Below are 8265 nucleotides of genomic sequence, written 5' to 3' on the forward strand. Positions count from 1 at the left end.
CTACTCATTTCTATACTTAATACAATGATCTAAATATTTTGGATTAACAAGCGCAATGATTAATCTTAACGGCCAAATATTGTAAACTAGTTCCAACAGATACTTTGCCACTTGATGGTGTGACTTTCATCATTATTGACAAATAAGATTTACATTTATCACAAGTCTTAGGGTCAAATGATTTCCAAAATCCGATCCAACTAGATATTTGGTAATGCAAATCTTATTCAAGAAAATGACTCCATAATTGTATTTAATCCAATCAATGAATCTACATTGAACTATTGTTACTATACTAGTTTCAAAGTTTTCATGACTTACTTTTAAATAGTAAACATGATAAATTTCCTATATTTAAATAAGTTATAACTATCTTCTAAAACATTGTATAAAAAATTTCAATTATAAGACCATAGATTTAAAATTGAAGAGAATGAGTCATCTTATGATCCTAAGGTCAGTAAATGAACTTGAATCTATGTCCTTGATAATAATGAATTCTCTGTGTTATAGTCTACTGATTCCGTTTGGTCATTATACATTCTTCCAAATGCCAATACTCATCCTTTATTGAAACACTCAAGGATTTGAAGTAACATACCAGTGGTGTCATGGATTCATTATTCTAATTAGAGGCTAAACACTTGGAAGAACGAGTTGACTCTTGATACTTTAAATTATTGTGGGTCCTCGTTATCAATAATCAATCGACTCTTCTTTAGGTTTTAGTCTACATCATATTACTTTGAACATTTGTTCCTTTCTTAGTCCTTTTCTTAGTAATCAATTTAGCATATTAGAATACGTCTCAGAATTGGCTTACTTGTTGTTCTTTGCATTTGATGTTGTCGTTGGATACGCCAACTAAGAACATCCTTTTTCCTATGGATAATTGGTTTTCTTCTTCTTGAAACTTATTTCATGACAACTAACCATAATATCATTTGAAACTTTGAGCTCTATTCTTATCCATGTTAGTCCCAAAAGTTTCTCAACATGCTATGAAACTTTACGATGGATCTTTTCAAGTTGTCCATGTTAAGTCAAAATCACCTGACCATAACCGATTCCAACAGGTGAATTTCCATGTTTCTTTAATTTTATCAATGTACTTAGTTCTTTGAAGCTTGGAGTCTCTATTTTATGCAATGTAGTTCCAAAATATATCTTTCTATATAGCTCATATCAGAATCATCTGATTATATGCACTAGTTAGCTAGTTGGTTATGTTACCATAGTCAACTCCGAACACGATGGATTTCCTTATTGCTTCAATTTGTACACTTAATATTTTCTAATATGGATCTTTCAAATTTTCTCATATCAAGTCAGAATCATCTGATTATATGCATTGGTTAGCAAGTTGATTATGTTTCCATACTCAACTCCTAACTTGATGGGATTCAATCAATGCTACTTATGTAATAAGTATTTTGATACTTGTTCCTTTACATAGGTAAAGGTACAATCTTTCCTTTACGTTTAAGAGAGTTATTTTCAATCCACTAACAAGATTGACCATTACTTATAGCTTAACCTTTAAAGGATTTTATAGCAGTTAACTTATAGTGGATACTTTTAAGACATCATTCAATTAATGATTACACATAGTTTGTTTTTTTGATCCTTAACGAATAATTACCTAATTACCAAATTATTTCAAACAAGTCTAGGATCTATATTTCATTCCATGATGTGAACTGGACTAGCCAAAAATCACACCAAGAAGCTATTTATGTAGACAAAAAATTGTTAATCTCAATCTTTATGAGATTCCTAGATCTTTCGAGATTTGCTGACATTATGTTAATAGCATGTTAATCTCTTCTTATGCTCATTTATCATTCATGACTGGATTAAACGAGGACCATGAATCCAAATGGTGAATTGACCATGCGACGCTACATGATATTCGAATCAAGTAAAGGTTGAGAATCGCGCTTACTATATACCTTACTTCGATAATATTATTATTTGATGTGCCGGTAAACCACCCACGCATAACGCCAAGAAGAATATACGACAAGGCGTAGTTTCCATAGGAAACGTAACATTCACATTATTATAAAATGAGATTTTGTTTTATTACTTATCAAGTTAATACCTTTAACTTTGCACAATTATCCTATCAAACCCTTTCAGTAACTCTACTTCAAACACAAGAAGGCGGTGAGGGTGGCGAGTAATGAATGCCACTTAAAAGTCAACCTCATTAGGAATCGAAGAGATCTACCTTAAACCTCCCTTATAGCAATAAAGTGGATGAGCCTAGTTGTGGTAAGACTAACAATGCATATTAAGAAACATGCGAGAACGCAATGTTTATTTTAGTTTAATAAATATCCATACTATTTTACTATATATACAAATTTGTGGATTGTATGTCTTTTAATTCTATTGACTAAAAAAGACAACAATTAAATTATATGAGTTTTAATCTTTTGTCTTTTAATTAATCTCTTAATTAAATCAAATGTAACTTTATCCTTTAGTATAAAGTCTAGTTTGTATGTGATAAAAATTGAAAAAGATGAGCAACCTAAAAATAAAAATAAATTTAGAATAATCTGGAACTTCAGGTTCCACGATGTGGGGAAGAAACAGTCACGTTGTGGCATACAGAAAACACATGATTTTATTAAATTATTATTTTAGTTCTCAACAGCTAGCCATGACGTGGCCAAGAAGAGACTACGAAGTGGTGACGAAGACAGTTGCAATCCATGTGGATACCACGACGTGGTGGAGTGCCAACCATGTCGTGGAAAAGAGGCAAAACGACTAAAATGTCATTTTTCAAGCATAAACAGATTCAATTTTAATCAAAGAAAATTTCTAGACTTTTAAATCAATTTAAAACTAAAACCCTACACATACAAAACCTAACATACTCAAAGGACAAAGTCTAAGTGCAATAGACTTGAGTTTGCCACACGTTGATACCACTGATGGGTTTCGAGCTTCATTAGAACAAATAAAATGGTAGTGGAAACAACAAACAATTTGATCTAGAACTCGAGACATATGGATCTTAACTCAATTAATCTATGCAACTTATTAGAACTCAATAGATAAAAAAAACATCACTTAGATTATTTTTGTAGGTTTCTTCTTTTAACGAGCCAGTTGATTGTACTAGAGAACCCAAATGAGAGTTCTTCTCTTGTAATCGCACCCAAGACACAAACTCTATCGGATCCAACAAACCATAATGAACCAACATGAAACAAACTCGAATCGATGATTCTGATCATCACCATGTCGTAGCATATGAGGTACCACGTCGTGGTATCGAGCCTTCGGGTTTTTTTATGGGTTCTGGCGTTTGGAGTAAAGAGGCTAAGTTTTATATTCATTCAAATCCGGGATTTGACCCCTATATATTTATAGGGAGATGATTTGAATCCTCATAGATAATTACAAAATATAATAATAATTATTTATGGTATTCAATTCATTTTGAAATATTCCATATTCTCTTGTTATTATTTAATTAAACTATTAATTAATTTACAAAAAAGTTCCACAAACAAATATCTTTTTAGTTAAGTTTTTATTTTACGTGTAATCCAAAAAAGACATTGTTATTAATAGTAATATTACATGTTCAAGTAGATATGTATAAGAAAGTGGAGCTAGTAGCACCTGACGTTAGATTCTTACATTAGATTCTAATAAGTTCCTCTTGATAACTACTTGTACCGATTTATGATACAATTGTACACCAAATTTGTAATGATTCATGTTTTAAAAATAAAAAAAATAGGCGTCCTAATGTGTTAAAAATATGGGTGTTACAAGTTGGTATCAGAGTCGTGGTTTAAGTGAATTAAGCGTCTGGTGATAGATTCTTAGTCTTAAATCAGAGAGTAGAAAGAGATTGTGAATTGGCTAGACTTAGTAGATATAAGATAGTCAAATTATTGGAAACAATTAGGGAAATTATATTATATGTCTGCATGTTTTCTTGTAAATTGTATGATTATATGTTTTGGTTGGGTGATGGTGAGATCGGTGTTGTGACACTGTGAGCCAAAAAATCATGTTTGGGTGATCACGAGATTGACGTTGCGACATTATGAGCTAAATAGGCCCAGAAACAACATTAATGTTATGTTTGTGTGTTGGGATAAAGACAAGATCGACGTTGTGGCAGCGTGAGTCTATTTTGTTTGGGTGACAGCAAGAACAACATAATGTTGTGAGTTAAACATACTTGATGGATGACATAGAAAGCCTACAGGATCTATATGAACATTAATGTAGCATTTAAGGATAGTTATCGGAGAATTATAATTCACTGGCTGACTTGGTGTCTGCAATGCCATAACTGTATATTGGTAGTAGAAAAGATTTTAGAAAGTTGATATTACAATATAATGTCGAATTTTATTTATAATATTGGTTGGTGACTTGAGTTATGAGGAGGGATTGATGAGTTAGATAGACTTGCAAAGAATGTTGGAAGTTTGTGTAAAGGTAATGTATAAATATATATAGCCTAGAAACCAATGTTATGAACCAAGAAAGTATAGTTTGTAACTGTAATCGCGGTGCGATGATCTATGTACCGTGACACGGAGGCGAGAATAGTTTGACATAAAGTGAATAGTGAAGACAACATATTTTTGGAATTTAACGGTGCAGTAAGAATAACTGTGACGCGAAGAAAATACATCGTCAAAGTATATTACCAATATGTTAAATGCAAAGAATCTAGGAATGGAATCATCAATTCCATATTTAAATGAAAGACATATAAGTGCATAATTTTAGTTAAATATGTCTAACAACCCATGTTTGAGCCTACTAAACTCTAGCATAGATTAATTAAATAAGTGGATTCTTTGTCTTAACTTGTATTTAATACAATAATAATACATAGCAAAAAATCAAACTAATCCAACTTTGAATGAGATATGATTGTTCAAAGTTAAGTAAAATTTTTGCAGAAAGCTAGAAAACATGAAATTTTCTAAGCCTGGAAATTTAAAGTATTCAGATGCTATCTTTAGGACTTCATAACTTGAGTTATACATACCAAAATTAGTTCATTCTTGTGCCAAACCTATAGTTGGGACTGAGAGGAAGGTGCTACAAGTTGATTCAACTCATTTGGAGATCGTATGAAAGAGTTACGACGTTTTAAAGTTGACTCTCGATTAATATTTGGTGCTGTAAAAAATTAGAGCTGTTGACTATTGTTGATTTTTTTGATAAATTTGAGAGTTTTGAATAAATTGAATAGAACTAACTTAGTATAAGTTAATAAAATATAAGATATAATACTTAACCAAAATATGAGAATTTTTGGTTGAGAAAAATGGAACTTTACTTAATTTAAAAGAGGTAAAATTCTCAAAATGGTATAAAAGAACAAAAATGAAAGATGCCTTGATATCCTAGTATATTACAATATTTTGAATACAAATGACTGTTTCAAAATATCAACACTCTAAGGATGTCATAATTGATACACAACATATGTTACAAAGTAAAGAGCTAACGGTCCTGAATACCATTACAAGTCTTCTCTTCTATCACTCAGCATCATATTCAATTCTTCAGCAATCTTAATGCCACTACATGTGATGCATATAAATTTAGTGGGTCAGATTAGAGAACCTGGCGAGATACATAGGGTTTTCAATCCCATAATGTTATTATGATAATAATCCATAATTAATGAACTTACATAAATCAACCATCATCCAAATAAACACATCATAAACATCTAGAAGACATTTTTCCCTAAATTACCCATCCTGTCGATCCTCACATCCTAATATAATTATCTTATGAGATATATCCTGATGGATCACTATAAGCAACGAGTTGACTATACTCCTTCAAGGATTCATTGGCACTAGACGAGGATCAATAAAGACAATAAAAGATGGGAAATGGGGCACATTGAATGAACACACAATTCATTAACATCTGTGGAATGATTTCCCATAATATTCCACAAGGCTATGTAAAGTAGCGGTTGGTCATCATCTTACTCCAATAGATAACTCAGACATACCTAATGATGGTATAATATAGACTCACCCTTTCCGGTTGTCTAAAAAGAAAAAGATGGGGGAATACTAATGTAGTGCTCCTATACGCACCCGTACCCTACCAAGCATCAACATCATCGAACAAATTTCTACTCTCTGTTCTCATCTCTCATACACATTTAATATAATGTTACCCAATATCCAAACTAAATTGAACTAAGCATCTTATTTGGGTCTTAGTCTATAACTAGAAACGCTTACAATACATCTAATCAACCTCCATTAAAAATTTTACTAGCTTAATCTAAATTGAACTAATTTGATATCTCTCATAAGATCCTAAATACCATTACATGTCTTCTCTTCACTTCAATCACTCAACATCCTATTCAATTCTTCAGCAGTCTTAACACCACTATCTGTGATGGATATAAATTTAGTGGGTTAGGTTAGAAAACTTGGCAAGATACATAGGGTTTTCAATCCCATAATGTTATTATGATAATAATCCATAATTAATAAACTTACACAAATCAATCGTCATCCAAATAAACGCATCATAAACATCCATAAGACATTATTCCCTGAATTACCCATCCTGTCGATCCACACACGCTAATACAATGATCTTATGAGATATATCATGATGGGTCACTATAAGCAACAAGTTGACTATTCATTGTCAATACAGTCTTCACGATATCATCCTAATATAGAGTATGGCTATTACCAAACTTAATTGGATTTAAACATCTTTTGTACGTCTTAGTTTAGAAACCAAACTAGACTACAATCTCAACATCCAATACCAGCTCTATTTAACATTGTCATAATTTAGTGTATATATTTAACACATAGTATTAGGTATTTATTATTAATCTTCTCAATAATAATAATACTTTTATGATTATCATGTAATAGTATCACATATATATATATATATATATATATATATATATATACACACACACACACATATTAACACGTATAGAACCATATCTAGTTCGCACATCGTATGTCATTAAATATACATCTAACAGATATTCCAGTCAATAAGAATATAAACTTTCAATTGATACTTCAGTACTAGAAAAATAGCCTTTTACGACGCGCAAACAATGACACGTAGTGATTTGTGATACGTAAATGTGAGTGTCCAAAAAAAATTTCATCTGTTCCAAAATTTAAAGGATTTCAGACGCGCATTTTTGCGTGCCCTAAAATTAGTGTCTAAAAAAACACGGAGGGCACCTGCGTGTCGTCTAAGACCGCCGCTTTATAAGTTTTAATAGAACGCGCGCGTTCCATCCGGCGAACATGAAATCCCAAAAACTTGAAATCCCTGCCTTCCTTTTTTCTCCCTCCACTTTAGTTTCCCTAGTAGCTAGGGCTTTTTTTTTCAAGAACTTGCCCCGATCGCCCTCTTTTACTGCTCTTTCTCTCTTCAACTTCCCTTTCTCTCCTTCTCACTTCGACAAACCCTTTCTCTTCTTCTCAGTTCTCGACGTCGACAGCTTCTCCCACCTCCGATGTTTCTCTTGGTGTTAGTGCCTCCCACCTCTGACCTCCATCTAGCCCCACCCCACCGTCCAACGCTTTCCAGCGACACCCAGCCGATGGAGCCCCTCCTCTCCGGCAATCTCACCTCGCCTGCCCTTGCCAGCAACATTAGGTCCGGTGACCTTAGGGTCACTGCTTCTATTGCTCAAATTTACAAGCCCTATGTCTTATTAAGGTATTTTTTCTTGATTCTAACTTCTCAATGTTTTCGTTCTTCTATAAGAACCCTAGCTTGCTAAATCTCTTTTTCTTTCCGGCTTAATTTCTCTCGATTTCATTTACGATCGAAGGAACAAACTTCCGATATTTGGTAAAACTAACAATAGATGATGTGTGATTAGGTGAAATAATCGACTAGGGTTAACTAGGAACAAAGACACATGGAAACGGGAAAGGGGATGAAAAAGAAACATACAATATGTTTGATTAGGTGAAATCATCGGTTTTGGCAATTTTCTTGCCATCATTGGTACTACCGGAAAGCTTAGTTGGCAGGAGGAGTCACTTCACTTTGGCTAATGCAGATACAACAGTCTCTACAGCATCAATGGAAGATGATGTTTTGGCTAATTTGATCAAGGGCTTCACATCCTCTTCTGCAATATAAGACATTTTGTTCTTGGACAAAGCACCCAAGGCCCGAGCTGATTGAGTGGCAAGAATTTGAGTGTTGCTTGTTAAAAGCTTCATGCAAGGATGC

Source organism: Lactuca sativa, chromosome 5, assembly GCF_002870075.4.
Source record: "Lactuca sativa cultivar Salinas chromosome 5, Lsat_Salinas_v11, whole genome shotgun sequence".
In the NCBI taxonomy this organism is placed as follows: domain Eukaryota; kingdom Viridiplantae; phylum Streptophyta; class Magnoliopsida; order Asterales; family Asteraceae; genus Lactuca; species Lactuca sativa.